The sequence below is a fragment of the Macrobrachium nipponense genome, chromosome 36, assembly GCF_015104395.2.
Source record: "Macrobrachium nipponense isolate FS-2020 chromosome 36, ASM1510439v2, whole genome shotgun sequence".
Taxonomy (NCBI): Eukaryota; Metazoa; Arthropoda; class Malacostraca; order Decapoda; family Palaemonidae; genus Macrobrachium; species Macrobrachium nipponense.
This window is the reverse complement of record NC_087220.1, coordinates 60,665,978-60,683,477: the sequence shown is the minus strand read 5'-3', so window position 1 is coordinate 60,683,477 and position 17,500 is coordinate 60,665,978. Positions and strand designations below refer to the sequence as shown.

The 17,500-nt window shown below is 35.9% G+C and overlaps 1 long non-coding RNA gene across 1 annotated transcript in view; it reads left to right on the top strand.

Moving 5' to 3' along the window:
* The first annotated feature begins 5,827 nt into the window (after positions 1-5,827).
* The window catches only part of LOC135203742 (uncharacterized), a 97,999-nt gene continuing 86,326 nt past the window's right edge, over positions 5,828-17,500 (top strand). Inside the window, exons 1-2 of the long non-coding RNA XR_010312011.1 lie at positions 5,828-6,076; positions 8,321-8,349. This is a non-coding gene — a long non-coding RNA (uncharacterized LOC135203742). The remainder of the gene's footprint in view (positions 6,077-8,320; positions 8,350-17,500) is intronic.

Sequence of the window (17,500 nt, the reverse complement as noted above, 5' to 3'; positions counted from 1 at the left end):
GACAAGGTCTAGAAATCCAGACAAGGTCTAGAAATCCAGACAATGTCTAAAAATCTAGACAAGGTCTAGATATCCAGACGATGTCTAGAAATCCAGACAAAGTCTAGAAATCCAGACAATGTCTAGAAATCCAGACAATGTCTAGAAATCCAGACAAAGTCTAGAAAGCCCGGCAAGGTCTAGATATCCAGACAATGTCTAGAAATTCAGACAATGTCTAGAACATCCAGACAATGTCTAGAAATCCAGACAAAGTCTAGAAATCCAGACAAAAGTCTAGAAAGCCCGACAAGTCTAAGGGATATCCAGACAATGTCTAGAAAAATCAGACAAAATTGTCTAGAACATCCAGACAATGTCTAGAAATCCAGACAAAGTCTAGAAAGCCAGGCAACGTCTAGAAATCCAGACAAAGTCTAGAAATCCACACAATGTTTAGAACATCCAGACAATGAATAGAAATCCACACAATGTTTAGAACATCCAGACAATGTCTAGAAATCCAGACAATGTCTAGAACATCCAATGTCTAGAATATCCAATGTCTAGAAATCCAGACAATGTTTAGAACATCCAGACAATGTTTAGAACATCCAGACAATGTCTAGAACATCCAATGTCTAGAAATCCAGACAGTCTAGAAATCCAGACAATGTCTAGAAAGACCAGACGAAGTCTAGACAGTCTTGGAGCACCTGATTTGAAGAAAATTATTCATGTCATTATTAATTCTTCACCCGCGTTTTACTTACCAGTAAGCCATCATTAATTATCAATTATTATTTTAAATACTACAACAATTATTTAAATTAATCTCATAAGAAACTTTTCTATTTCGAGCAAAATAAATGAACAGTCAATGTAACGTTAATACAATTATAGCAAAGTTATTTTGTGATATATTTTAATTAATAATTATTTAAATATTCAGTTATCACAATTATAATTAATTTTCATTCATTATAATTAAAAGTTGACATAAGAATGAGTTTAAAAATGGAAAATTGAGTAAATGCACGAAAAAATGAACAGAGGTGATTATGAGAGATAATATTCTGAGGAGGAGGAGAAGGGATAAAACTACGAGAGAGAGAGAGAGAGAGAGAGAGAGAGAGAGAGAGAGAGAGAGAGAGAGTTACAACTTACCAGAAAACGTTCCCAAAGTCCACGCCGAAACAAACGGTTGGTATACGTCCACTTAAACGTTCTGATGATCGAAGGCCCCAAACGTTAAAAAAAAAATGTATATATAAACAAATAATAAATAATAAATAAATTCACTAACCTTTAATGACCCTGTATCGTTGGAACCGGAGTTAATTTTGGAAAGGATAATCCAGTTTTATCACAAACTCATGAAAGAATGTTCAACTCATTTCAAAGGCAACGTCTTGGGAATCTTTTAAGTGATTCAGTAAGTATAAGCCTATTAGATTCATTTAAGTAAAAGTGCTTCGGTATAGGCCTATCAAACTCGGTTAAATAAAATTAGTTTTCATAAACTCTCAAGTGATTCAGTAAGTATAGGCCTATCATATTCATTTAAGTAAAACCAGTTTTCACTAACTCGTAAATAAGTCATTAATTAAGCCTATCAGATTCATTTAAGCAAATAACTCGTAAGTAATTTAATAAGTATGCCTATCAGATTCGATTATATGAAACCAGGTTTCATAAACTATTGAGTGATTCAGGAAGTATAGGTCTATCAGATTCATTTAAGTAAAACTAGTTGAACTCACTCGTAAATAATTCAATAAGTAAGCCTAACAGATTCATTCAACTTAAACCAATTTTTACAAACTCATCTAAATGAAACCAGTTATCATAAACGCTCAAGTAATTCAGTAAATATAGGCCTATCAGATTCATTTAAGCGAAATCAGTCTTTATAATAATCAAATGGGGCTTTTATTAAAACATTAAGGGTGTATCTTGACCAGCAAAATAATAATTGAACGAGCTCGTTGAATAATAAAAATCATGTGTATTTTATCTGTATACATTCTGAATTAAAATCCCAGCCTAATATTTCTATCAATGAATTCTTTAGGTTATAGTAGGCTATAATCCTAGACCTACACTAAGCACAGTGGTTGAAACGTCGATCAAGTTAGGCCTGTGCAATATTAGGTAACACTAGATATTATGTACACTAGCAAAACGCTTTCTTTAGTAGGCCAATAAAAATTAGCGTATGTATAAAATTAAAAGCAAAACAACTTATAAAAAAGGACATGCTTACTTGGAATAGTACGTAAAAATTTATATGTATTACTTATCGCAAGTGTGTCTTTATGGTTTGATCTGATATCTTAAGTTTAATAACAATTAACTCTTTTAATTAACTTAAACATACTAGATGATCCTTTCCTAATGTTACGTACTTTGGAGCCATAAATACATCTACGCACATAATACTTATGATAATATTAACAATACAAATTATACACTTATCAGAAAGCAAACATAACAAATAAAAGTGAAATATCAGTAAAATAAAATTGCAATCAATATCAAATACCACCACACTACAGTTAAATACAGTAAATACACATTTCGTGTAAATAAAACCAAAACTTCATAAAACAACCATAAATATACACAACACTTCATATATATTATGATATATAAAATTCAAACTCGCAAAACTGTAGACCGATATTACCCGTATCGCAAGCAACACAACCAAACAATACTGTTTGCGGTGTAAACAACACTAAAACAATTATAAAACGCCAAAATAAAACGTCACTAATTATCAGTATATACGCAAATATCTCCCATAAAAACATACGTTTGCAATATATACTTATGGATAGTGACTACCTGGTCATTGGCTCATTTTCCACAACATTCACCTGATATGTTACTGTGAATAACATTCACCTGTTACGGCATTATGTAATTAATGGTTTGTGTATGTATTACATTCACCTGTTACAGCATTATGTAATTGATAGTTTGTGTACTACATATAAGATTCACCTGTTACAGCATTATGTAATTGATGGTTTGTGTACATATAACATTCACCTCTGTTACAGCATTATGTAATTGATAGTTTGTGTACATATAACATTCACCTCTGTTACAGCATTGTGTAATTAATGGTTTGTGTACATATAACATTCACCTGTTACAGCATTATGTAAACTAATGGTTTGTTTACATATAACATTCCCCCGATATGGCATCATACAATTAATGGTTTTGTAAGTTTCATTTAACCTTGACGTAAACACAAACACAAATGTACTATATACAGCAAAGAATACCAGCGTGCAATAAAACTAGGTACTAAATTTACTACAGCAAAAGGAGTCAGCATACAATCAAGCCCTCGTGAGGGGTAACTAAAATGGCCCTTCAGTATGTAACATTATGTTAGGTACTCACCCTAGTCTCATCATCTGAAAGGGGAGAAGAAAATTTTATTTAAAACATCATACAGGCCTAAACTGTTATCTAGGGTTGGTGAGATATTTCAATATTTATCTGTTATAAATAATGCATAAACTATAAACAAATATTACCTCGTATGTTAAATCTGGGTCATATACCCATAAAAATGATTCAGTAAACGATAACATATTGTTTTTACACATTCCATGCAGGACCTAGGCACGACAGTAGTTTAAAATAAACAAGGTTTAAAACTAAGGCAATTAAATATAACTTTCAACAAAAAATTAAGTAAAAACTTGATGTATGACCTCAAATGAAGCGTAAACTCACCATATGGCGAAACTTGGAGAAGTTTTGTTTAATTTCGCTGCGTCGTCATGGTATACCACACTAAAGCATTATCACAACACCTGTGGAATATAAAAGGAAACAACTTGATAAGCCTTCTTCCCTAACTACATATTGTGACTCCAAAAAAATAAAAGGCAATCCATAAATAACCCCAACATAGAAGGTTCATGAGCAATGAATAAACAGATTTAAACATATTTAGGCATTGACTCACCTCATTCACATTCAAATACCAATAAATTAACTGTCATACATTTTCGTAACAATGTTTAACCCTTCATCTCTTCGTAATTATAGCATGATTCGTTCTTTTAACGCTTAGATGCACTGCACAAATAGTTCATCTCAGCTGCATCTGCTTTTTCTTACCATTAAAGTAGTAGCATTTTGTTTATAACAGACACCCATATACATACTCAGTTAAACTGTCAATTGCCCTTTATTAGTCACATAAACTACAGTCCAATTTTGCAAATCTAGGCCAACAGTTCTCGAGAACTGAGAAGAAAGTGTGATGTGACACTGACACTTCACGTGCAGTTGTCGTGTCACAACACACCTTTGACTGACTACACACATTAACTCTTCAAAAGTTTATCAAGAGTTACTAATTTATATGTATATGTATATATACAAATAACTACAAAAACAACATTTACCATTCACTATAGATAATGCACGGTAGACCCTAGACATAGGCCTAGTCTGGTTGTATATCTACAAACTGTTTAAAGACTCCTTTAAACTGTCAGTTGGCCTGAAAGTTATGTGAACAGGTTCGCGAAAGAAAGTTTTAATACGTCTACAATTTACAGCGCAAATGAAGTTTGCAATAACAGTAGAAATATTAAAAGAGCTGGCTTATTGTGCGTATGTGCATTGTGCAATGTACAAGTTCTTTGAATATTTCTGCTGTTATTGCTAGTTCTGGAAAAGTTCATTTGCGCTGTAAACTGTAGGCATATTAAAACTTCCCGTCACAAGCCTATTCACACAACTGTCAGGCCAACTGACAGTTTAAATAAGCATGTATCGGAAGCCTAACAGTTTTCAAATTTACAACCAGACTAGGCCTATGTCTAGGCTCTACCGTGCGATAAGCATTTAAATAGTTACGGTATATGACGAACCTTGTTGGTGTTGTAGTTCTTGTGTAGCTGGCCTTATGCCAGCACGTACAATATCTAAGCTGCAGTGACTTGAGAGCAAGAGAATAACCAAATTAGTCTTAGAAAATAATTAGCATTTTTTTTATATCACGAAAATATAAAGGTTACGGAAACACGATTCGTTCTTTGCATATAAAACGTTTATTCCGATGCATTCGTCGACGAAATAACGTTAAAAGACGTCCAAAAAAAAAAAAATTGCAACGAAAAATACTAAATATATTGCAAATATATTTAATTATATAATAAAACCCCAAAACTTGCCCCACATAATACCTTTCAACACCACACATAGGCTTTGTTTACTTATTCCATTACAAAAAACAAAAAAGGTGCAAACAAATACCTTTAAAGGCACAATAAACACACGCCACGTCACCAGCCAGACGTTATATTAAATCATAAGTCGAAATTATCGGCGTAAATGGCAAAAAAAAAATAATAATCAATAAATAAACAAAATAAACTGGCCATGATGGCCACCATGTCTTCTGACTGACAGTTGACAGGCCAGCCGAATTTAACCGATTTTTTTTTTTATATGTTTAAGTCATAATTTCCCATAAATGTGTGTTCTGTAGCTGCACTGATTATTTATGTTTAATAAAAGTTATGTATTTTAGCTTTATATGGCTTCAATATGAGAAGAAATACGAAAAATAAACTCACAAATATCTGGACGTTTAAACACTGCACCTGTGTATGGGTCACTAGTACCAACGTTTCCGACTCAGTCCTTCGATCATAATTATTGCTAATTCGTATTATTGATATTATTATTTCAAAATGATGTAATTTTTACATTTTATTGTTGTTTTAAATTTTATTTCGAAATAATCTTAAAAATCTAAAGCTATGGGATTTGATTAATCAAATTAGCGATTGGCAGCACTGGTTAACCAAAACAGCACTTGGCGGACGTGGAAGATAATTGTTGTATTTATTTTCTAATAAAATTAAATCGTGGCGTGCATAGTTTTCCCAATATGTTCTTGTAATTGAAAAGCTTGAGAGTAACTAAAACTGATTATCAGCTGCTGATTAAAACCCGAAAAAGGAAAGTGTTTTGGGTGTCTCCTCCTGTCTCTGAACTGATTTCTTTACAAATTTGCATGGCTGGATTTATCTTCGTTTAAGGATTTTGCCTGGTAAGGTGGATAAGATTTGTGTTCAGTGTGGAAATAAACTATATTACTATTTAAACAACAATTATGCCCTAATTTTTGGGGGTAAGGAGACGTAGGATTAATACCAAGCTCCTGTGATTGGTGCCTGTAAACAATATGCCTTATGCATAGCGTATTGCATACAAGTTACTGCTTTTGTTATCATCAATAATTATCATTAATTTGTAATGCATTTATATTCAATGGTGTAAAAAAGACCAAATTAACTTACGTAATCACTGTGACGTATTCCTTGTCCCCCTCTTCAAGTAAATGGTTTATTAATAATTACCTAGGTAGGTAACACTTAATTTGACAGGTCACAGTAGGCCAGGCAAGATGCACTGTAGGTGGCATAGTATTATGAGTTGAAAACGTCATAAATTACGATAAACTTTCAGTAATTTTATATTAATTCAAAGGAACATTCTAACCTAACCTACCCTAAACTATTATTAATTTGATAGTAGACTAGTTCGATTGATGCATTTTAACATAAACTACGCTAACCTAAAGTTGTGCTCAAGGTCCTTTAAATATATTTAAAGAACCTTGGTTGTGCTCTTGGTCCTACTTAGTCTTTTAATTTATGTCATATCCTCTTTATTATTTACAGTCAGCTGCCAATTTCGTTTCTACACGGAAGCACTAGGCTAGTTTTTAAAATAAATAATCCTTTAAAAGTAAAAAAAAACCTTGAGGGTGCGTATGGGGCTACGGTCACCGAACCCTACAATAGCTTAGATACAGCGGTCTAGGGTGGGTTAGGTTAGGCCTGGTAGGCTAGTTTGTAATTCGGGTTAAAGTATGCTTTTAGAAGGGAAAAAAATCTCCTACTGCCTATCTTTGAGGCTTTAATGTTTTTTTCATCCGTTGTTGGGGTAACAGTTCATATTTGTGTTTTCTTTTTTCCATACATCAGTTAGAATATTATACGTATCCCTTGGAAGTTATGTAGGCTAATTATGAAAACTTTGTAAAGGGTTTTTAAATTATACATGAACGTGCAACATTTTTTATTATTGTGGATCTCTTAGAACAGAATATGGTTGCATTTATATAAACATGACATAAGCAAGACTCAGTGTGCACTCGTGTTTATTCATATCCACAAGCTGACTTTAGAAACTACAGATAATTATTAATCCTTTCAGCATCTTAACCTGCTTAGTGCTGTACACTTTTCATTCCAGAATAAGAAGCGGTTATGGTAAACCATCTCTCTATGTCCATGACATTCCTTTCCTGTAGGTTTTGTAAGGTTGCCATCTTCCAAACCTGAAGTAACATATACCATACAGGTAAAAGGTAGCCATACAATGGTTCATGGTTTTTAGTTACTTCTTATCATCATTGCCAGGCACAATTTCAGCCTCCCCCACCCCCTCCCCCTCCTCATAACTAACACCAGAACTTCATTCTATATTTATGGCAAGAGACCTGAAAGATAAATTTCATTCTTAAAGGTGCTTATATTACAGTATACCTGTACATGACTGTAATGTGTGTGTAGGTACTGTACTTTCAAAAATACAGTACAATATAAAGTTCATTCTTTATTTACTGCAAGAGTTGATACATGATATTTTCCTAAAGGTTTATATTACAGTATTTTGTACATTAATTTTCCCTGTGTGCAGTGTACTTTTAAAAAAATACTGTATATTGTACATCTCACTGTATCTTATCAATACATTGCTCTCTAATATTGCTAAAAAATTTTCTTACTATATTTTTTAGTCTACAAAACAATAAAGGTTCTTTTTTTTAATAATTTATTCTCATGTTAACACATATAGACAAATATTTCTTAATTTTCAAGAGTCTTTCTTCATAGTCAGTTGTTTTAGTTCATGAATTTGATTTCTTTGTTTTAACAAGAATTTCAATTTTGTTATGGGTTAACAGTTAGAATATAGTTTCTTGTATAGTGATTTCAATCCACTTTTGCATGGATTATCAGTGTTGGATAATCCTGAGTATTACAGATGTGGAGTGATAAATCCAAAACTATACATTTTTCAGATATAATAATATTAATATGCAGAGCATTTTTGAGCCTTCTCAACTCAATAACAAACTGAGATTCACAATGAGAGTGAGCAGTTTCTTGAAAGCTGTATAGACTGTAAATTGTTTACAGTATATAAAGAATAATGACAGTGAATTCCTGTCTTTATTAGAGTAGGTAAATGTTTATTTATTGAAACTTTTTGTTTTTTCCAGATAGGACTCCAAAACTACAGCAGCAAATGGTGAGTGTTCCTTTCCCCTTTTTTATTATTTATATCGGTGTTCAATGTGTTTTTTTTATGGTGTTATTAATTTCCTACTCATGGAGTTTGGTGGTCATTATTGGCTGATGAAAAATTTATATTTTTCTGAACTCCTTTGGACCAAAATGATGTTTAGTATTAGATTTTCAACATTGATATAAAGATTTTTAGTGTAGTGAGCTGGGATGTCAAGTAATTCTACGAATATAAAGAACATTTTTGAGAATACTCCGTTGTATTCCTTTTAAAAATGTATTAAGGGTTTCTTGATGACCTTCACAAGAAATGGTGACAGTTCACATATGAGAGAAGTGCTGGGGACCAAAGAACCTGTGTAAGGCACACTGTAGACACTTCTTTCTATGGGAATTAAAAGGAAAGATTTGTGTAGTCATATAGAATCAGGTTAAGGTAGGGATTGTTAAAGTTAGATATGTAAACAATATTTGGAGACTAAATATCCGCCTACGCTGAGCAGTATATGCCACCACCCACCTCCCCCCCCAAAAAAATGGTATTCAAAGTGATTTCTCCCAAAATTTAACCACTTTTTGGATAACCAGTAGCTCTACATTTGGTAAAATTTTCGTAAATATAAACAGGTAAATTTTTATATAATCAGTACCAAAAACACAAACATGACAAGGTAAAAAATCAAGGTATGAATATGCTAAAGATGACATGATACGATTATAATGATAATATGTGTCGGAGTGCTCATATGTGCATGCGAGTGTAGTATACCTCGTATCATGAACTCATCATGAGACCAACTCCATCACGCCTGTGATGATTGCAGCCAAATCGAGAATCAAAATGAAATGACTTCCTAGTTTTTTTTTTTCTTTTCTTTTCTGAGGGTCCATGTTATGCGTTTGTTGTGACTCGTGACGTCACTGAACGTTACTTCTTTAAACCCTGGTGTTGCGTTCCAAGGTGGGCGTTGGCTTCTTGTGAATTGAGCTGATGAAGATTTATTTTTTTTTTTCAGATTATGATGAGCTTGTGGAGGGTCGAATTATTATTATTATTATTATTATTATTATTATTAATTATTATTATTATTATTATTATTATTATTATTCAACCTGCCCCAGCCTTTTACGTAAGTTTCGTCTGTAATGGTAGCTAAAGACCTTCATCCTTCCCCGCCCCCCACATGAAAAACCGGTTTTTCAAAACGTTTCATGTTCATGATCCGACGTTAACTCTCTCTCTCTCTCTCTCTCGATAGTTGCAAAAGGATGTATAGAAGTTCAATCACACTTCTTGCTTGCTGGTTAATTGGCTCTCTCTCTCTCTCTCTCTCTCTCTCTCTCGAAGAGTGAGACTAAAGAATTGCCTAGACCGATTCGACTTCTCGTTTCACTAACCCTCCTCCTCCTCCTCCTGTTCTTCCTCTTCGTTCCTGTATGCCTCCTTCCTTTTTTGTCTGCCCTCCCCCCACCATTTTCCTCCCCAACCCCTTTCTATCCCCTTACCCTCCCCGCGTTCCGAGATGCTTCATGGTTCGCGAAGCGTTTCGGAACCATCTCGAGACGAACTGGGATCGCCATGGGGAAACCGACACGCTTCCTCCTCCTCCTCCTCCTCCTCCTCCTCCTCCTCCTCCTCCTCCCGTCGATCTTTTTCTCATTAAGGCCTTTGTATTTTTTCTCCTCGCTTTTTCCGAAGTTGATTTTTAAGGTACACTTAAATTTTTTCTAGTGATTCTTTTTATTCGTTTTCCTTCTCGTCTCGGTTTGATGCTTCTGAAAAGGTCTCTCTCTCTCTCTCTCTCCTCTCTCTCTCTCTCTCTCTCTCTCGGGTGACTGACTTTGCTAGGGTTTTTTTGACAGCAGGTTGATTATTTTATATAATTTTATTGATATTTATTTGTTCATTCTTTTCGTCCTCTTTATACTTATAAAAAATCTTTATTATTATTATTTTTATTTGTGTGTGTGTGTGTGTGGTGCTCTATCACAGTCCTCCAATTCGACTGGGTGGTATTTATAGTGTGGGGTTTCGGGTTGCATCCTGCCTCCTTAGGAGTCCATCACTTTTCTTACTATGTGCGCCATTTCTAGGATCACACACTTCTGCATGAGTCCTGGAGCTACTTTAGCCTCTAGTTTTTCCAGATTCCTTTTCAGGGATCTTGGGATCGTACCTAGTGTTCCTATGATTATGTGTACGATTTCCACTGGCATATCCCATATCCTTCTTATTTCTATTTTCAGGTCTTGATACTTATCCATTTTTTCCCTCTCTTTCTCTTCAACTCTGGTGTCCCATGGTATTGCGACGTCAATGAGTGATACTTTCTTCTTGATTTTGTCAATCAACGTCGCGTCTGGTCTATTTGCACGTATCACCCTATCTGTTCTGATACCATAGTCCCAGAGGATCTTTGCATGATCGTTTTCTATCACTCCTTCAGGTTGGTGCTCGTACCACTTATTATTGCAAGGTAGTTGATGTTTCTTGCACAGGCTCCAGTGGAGGGCTTTTGCCACTGAATCATGCCTCTTTTTGTACTGGTTCTGTGCAAGTGCCGGACATTCGCTTTCTGTGTGGCTTATGGTTTCATTTTTTGTATTGCACTTCCTACATATGGGAGAGATGTTATTTCCGTCTATCGTTCTTTGGACATATCTGGTTCTTAGGGGCTGATCTTGTGCCGCTGTTATCATTCCTTCAGTTTCCTTCTTGAGCTCTCCCCTCACTAGCCATTGCCATGTGTCATCGCTGGCTAGTTCTTTAGTCTGTCTCATGTATTGTCCGTGCATTGGTTTGTTGTGTCATTCCTCTGTTCTATTTGTCATTCTCCTGTCTCTGTATATTTCAGGGTCTTCGTCTACTTTTATCATTCCTTCTTCCCATGCACTCTTTAGCCCCTCGTCTTCACTGGTTTTCAGATATTACCCCAGTGCTCTGTTCTCGATGTTGACGCAGTCCTCTATACTTTAGTAGTCCTCTCCCTCCTTCCTTTCGTGTTATGTATAGTCTGTCCGTATTTGCTCTTGGGTGTAGTGCTTTGTGTATTTTCATATGTTTCCTAGTTTTCTGGTCTATGCTGCGGAGTTCTGCCTTCGTCCATTCCACTATTCCTGTGCTGTATCTGATTACTGGCACTGCCCATGTGTTTATGGCTTTTATCATATTTCCGGCGTTGAGTTTTGACTTGAGTATCGCCTTCAGTCTGTGCATATATTCTTTCCTGATCGTGTCCTTCATCTCTTGGTGTTTTATATCCCCTCCTTCCATTATTCACAGGTATTTGTATCCCGACTCATCTATGTGTTTGATGTTGCTTCCATCTGGTAGCTTTATCCCTTCAGTCCTTGTTACTTTGCCCTTTTGTATGTTGACTAAGGCACATTTTTCTATTCCAAACTCCATCCTGATGTCCCCAGATACAATCCTTACAGTCTGGATTAGGGTATCTATTTCCTTGATGCTCTTACCATACAGCTTGATGTCGTCCATGAACATCAGATGGTTGATTCTGTTGCCTCTTTTCTTGAGTTGGTACCCAGCATCCATCTTCTGCATTAGTGGGGACAGTGAGTCGCCCTGGAAGATCCATCTCCTGATATTTACCTCTGCTAGTCTTATTCCAGGAGCTTGTAAGTATTGTATTCCAGTTGCGCATTGTATTTTTGAGGAAGCTGATGGTGTTTTCCTCTGCCCCATATATTTTCAGGCACTCTATGAGCCATGTGTGTGGTATCAGATCGAAGGATTTCTTATAGTCAATTATTATTTATTATTATTATATTATTATTATTATTATTATTATTATTATTATTATTATTATTATTATTATTATTATTATTATTATTCTGTAACATGCTCCAGTGCCTGGGACACTCTCCCAACTAGCGAGAGGTCAAAAGACGTCACAAATATAAACGCCTGGCAAAGTTATTTAAGGGTCCAGTTACAATTTCATGGTTTTTATTTTTTCGGTCCTTCAGTTGAGTTGCTAGGACACCTCCAATTAGGTATCTGTTCTGCTATTGTTCAACCTGATTCACTGTGGCGAAGGTTGACAGCTGATTGTTTTTTTTTTTTTTTTTTTTTTTTTTTTTTTTTTTTTTTTTTTTTGTTGTTTTTTTTTTTTTTTTTTTTTTTTTTTTTTTTTTTTTTTTTTTTAGGGGGGGGAAGTAGTAAAATTGTCTAACTCACCAACCACCCACTCCCTTTCGTTTTTAAGGGGAGGGAAGAAATTGCCTATGAAAAATTGTTTATTTTGACTCATATAAATCATGCATTTGGTATATTGAGGATTCATTGTTTCAACGAACGATGAATTTTGTATCTCTCTCTCTCTCTCTCTCTCTCTCTCTCTCTCTCTCTCTCAAATTATAACCGTCATATTTTCATTAAGTTTGACATATAATTTCTCTCTCTCTCTCTCTCTCTCCTCTCTATCTCTCCTCTCTCCTCTCATCTCTCTCTCTCTCCTCTCTCAAATTATAACTGTCATATTTTTAGTAAGTTCGACATTTAATTTCAGATTCTCTCACTCTCTCTCTCTCTAGTGCAGTAAAACGGTGTAAACCACAAAAGAAAAATAAGACCTCCCAAACTCTCTTTTAGGCCTTGGCTATAAAGACGTCAATTACTACTACAAAAACTATAGCCTTTTATTTATCGCCGTTGTAGAACAACCACCCCCCCTCCCCCGTTTTTAATGCCCCGGTATAGGTAGCCTTCTGTAGTAGCTCCCTTAGCGGCCTTTTTTTCTCTCTCTCTCTCCAGGTAGGTAGATAGAGGTAGCCAGGTAGGCGCAGGTATGCCATACGTACAGGCAAGGTGGCGAGGAGGTCGGGGAAGTCGTGGGATGGGGGGTACCTAAGCGGCTATATATCGTGAAGGGGGAGTGGGGGGAAAGTAGCCACTTATAGCACACCGTTTTATTACCTTATTGTCGGCTCCTCGTAGTAGGTGAGACTTAAGGCTGAATTTATGAATTTATGACCTATTTATCACCTGCTTCTCTCTCTCTCTCTCTCTCTCTCTCTCTCTCTCTCTCTCTCTCTCTCTCTCTCTCTCTCAAAGGGCCATTATCGACGTAAACCTTCGCAATGAATATAAATCTGGAAATGGCTTTACAGTATCCGGAGATTAGAGAGAGAGAGAGAGATTACAAGGGGATTACAGAAATTATCCCCTTTTGCGTGGCCGAGCTTTTTAGGGTGGACTGACCAATGAACAAACCGTTACAAAATGCTAGTTGATTTTATTTATTTATTTATTATTATTTTTAGTTTTGAAATCTGTGAAATGATTTGGCTTTATTATATTATTATTATTATTATTATTATTATTATTATTATTATTATTATTATTATTATTATTATTATTATTATATATTGATAATAATAATAATAATAATATAATAATAATAATAATAATATAATAATAATAATAATAATAATAATAGTAATAATAAAGCCAAATTTATATTTGTTTGTGTGTTTATGATTGAGAGAGAGAGAGAGAGAGAGAGAGAGAGAGAGAGAGAGAGAGAGAGAGAGAAAGTTATTATAATGATGATTATTATTGTTATTGAAGAAATTCATGTATCCGAGTATGGTTAAGAGATAGAGATGATGATGATGATGATTATTTTATTATTATTATTATTATTAAAGCAAATTCATGTATCCATAATGTATAGCTAAAAGAGAGAGAGAGAGAGAGAGAGAGAGAGAGAGAGAGAGAGAGAGAGAGAGAGAGAGAGAGGAATTTATTGCCATGGCTCAAGATCTTACCCTCCTACAGCCGAACAATGGCTTACAATGTATCCCTACAGTGGAAATCACTTAATACATTCCAAAGAAAAGTAGTTAAAGAGGAACTTAGGAAAAGTAATAAAGGTGTATAAGATGCCCCCCCCCCCCTCAACCTTCGTATAGCTTTCGAGGGGCGGCGGAGGCGCTAATTAGCATATCATTAAGAGAGAGAGAGAGAGAGAGAGAGAGAGAGAGAGAGAGAGAGAGAGAACAGAGCTGTTTGGGACGGGTGCTGTTTCTGAGGTATACCTGGAGACTGGGTGTTATGTCGTGTGATTTGTGTATGTGTGTGTGTACATTTTAGTATGCGCATTATGCTATGTATGCGTGTTTGTATGGCTGTGTATTTATGTATGTATGTATGTATTTGCTTATGATTATATATATACACACATTTGTAAATATATATATATATATATTATATATATGTGTGTGTGTGTGTGTGTGTGTGTGTGTGTGTAAAGAGAGAGAGGGAGAAAAAACACAGTAATTGTTAATGTTATAGCAAAAATACCCCTACTATTATTAAATTATGGCTTTCGTTATAGCTACAAATATCATTCTTCTAATAGCAGTAAATACAAGAAGCTGAAACATTATTATTATTGTTATTATTAATATTATTGTTATGGCTTTCGTTAAAGCTATCACTATCATTCGTTTGATAGCAGTAAATACAAGTAGCTGAAACATTATTATTATTATTATTATTATTATTATTATTATTATTATTATTATTATTATTATTATTATTATTATTATTCTATAACCAACACTATCATTTGTCTAATAGCAGTAAATAAAAGCAGCTGAGAAGTTATTACTATTATTATTATTCTATGTACCATCACTATCACTCTTTTAGTGACAGCAATAAAATGTCCCCCACTCCATTACCCATTCCATAATCTCCTGCGTCTACCATCTCCATCTTGGCGTCTCCCACACGTAAACATCACCATATTCTCGTCATTAACGTACTTCGCTAATGGCCCGTTTTATGACGTCATCAGTATTGGGTCGGGGAGGCGGGGCTAATTAAGAAAGGTGTGTATGGATTTATTGTCTTAATTGCCCAGGTGTTCTCGTTGTGGTCATTGTGTGATCGACTGGTTTGTGTGGTGTTACGAGTGTTCGCCTGTGATGAGAATGGTAGTAGATGTCTTTTTTTTCTCACATTGAGGGTGACCCACTGTAGTAGTTGGCTATATGCCAGGTACGTGGTTCGTTTCTTGCAGGAACATTGCATGACACGTTTAAATTGATCTTAGTTTTTTCTAGAATTAAACAGGCATTTTTTTTAAGTTTGTGAGGCAAGTGTCTTGACACTAGGTCACGAGGACACACACATACTACACGCACACACACACACACAAACACAGCACACACACACACACACACACACACACATATATATATATATATATATATATATATATATATATATACGTATATATATATATATATATATATATATATATATATACTTATGTGTATATAATATATTATGTGCGTTAAAATTATGATGATGAAAATGAAATCCGATTAGAGAGAGAGAGAGAGAGTGTTTGTGGTGTGTGTGTGTGTGTGTGTGTGTGTATGTGTGTATCAAAATTATGACAAACAAAAATGATATCCCATTGCAAGAACAGCATCAGGAAAGCCACAATACCTGTAATATCAACCTTAACGCTGATGAACACCTGTCGATACCTGCCTAAACACCGACCCCTCAAGAAAAAAAAAGGAAAAAAAAGAGCAAGAGTTCGAAAGGTTACCGCATGCAATCAAGACGATTTTCCTCTTGCTGGAAACGAAGAAGAAGAAGAAGAAGAAAGAAAGAAACTAAAATATCATCCAATCCAGGAGTCACTCTCTGGCCTCACACCTGTTGTTGCCATGTCTGGGCGCTCAGCACCTGCCCACGTTTAGTGCAAGCCTTTGAAGTGTGTGTGTGTGTGTGTATGTGTGTTTGAGCGTGTTATTCCAAGGTCAGGCTTGACAAACGTTGGGTATACCAGCGATAGGCTTCATTAAAGACTTTCATTGCTTAGCACTTTTGTTGTTTTTCCAAGAACAGAATTTCCAGAATTCTATACAGAAATGGCCTAGCTTTCCAGAGATCTGGAATGCGGACAGTAGCTGGAAGGCCAATTGCGTCTGTATTCCAAGAACAGAATTTCCAGCGTTCTGTACAGAAATGGTCTAGCTTTCCAGAGAATGCTGGAAGGAGCTTGAATGCCAGTTGTAAAAATTTGATAAGAAAAAACTGTTCTTTAATCCATAATCTAACAAAGCGCTGATACCAGAACTAAAACCAGGCCTTTAGGAGACTAATATGTATATGAACTTTAACTATATCTTTGTTCAAATACAAACCCTTCATACGCATTCATATAATCCTAGACAGGTCTCGAAAAAAGGAACCTAATCCCATGGGACACATTCCTTGAGAGACCTTTGTCCTTATAAAAAAATTGATAAAAAAATGGTGAGTCTTCTTCTCCTTTGTCGCGAGCCATCATGGCCAGAGCTGTTCTCTCAAACGGCTTCTCCTCACTTCTCATCTAGGAGAAGCAACAGGTGTGAAATTTTGGCAGGTGTGCTCGTGTCTGTTGAACGCGGCAGTGTGGCTGAGGGTGTCTTCTGGACTTCTCTGATGGAAAAGAAGAAGGAGGAGGAGGAATTAGAAGAGGAGAGGAGAAGCAGGGAGAAAAGGGAGAGGTGGTCGTTGAAGAGGAGGAAGTAAGCAGAAGTAGGAGGAACAAGATCAGAGATGGAGAGAGGGAAGATGTTACTGGTCGCGCAGAAATGCCAAGGCTTGGGAGGAGGAGGTTGGCCTCAGAAGAGGAAGGTCAAGTCTTAGCTAAGACTGCTGGGCATTGGGGCATGAAGAAGAAGTAGAGAAGAAGAAGAAGACGACGATGAGGAGGAAATTGATCTTAGAGAACCACGAAGCCTTAGCTAAGACTCGAAGATATTGAAACAATAAAAGAGTTGATTCCAGAAGAATCCTGGAAAAAGGACTCCTCTCCTTCTCTGGAGCCTTGAAGTCTTTGCCCCACGTAGAACGAGGAACCAGGACGAGGAGGGTATTCCGGGGCACCAGAACCCACCAGGGGCACCTGGGCATCTCAGAACGAGGCGTCTTGGGTTCGTCTTCACAGAGAGGGATCTCGGAGGCGTTGGAGCGAGGAGTTGGCGTTTGGCAGCGGGGTAGGGGGGGGGGTGTTGTTGGGGTGGAGGAGGAGGAGGAGGAAGAGGGCGCCAGAGGGCACTGTATAGATGCAGCTGGTCAGCTGGTATGCCAGACGGCAGGCGTGAGGTACACACGAGAGAGAGAG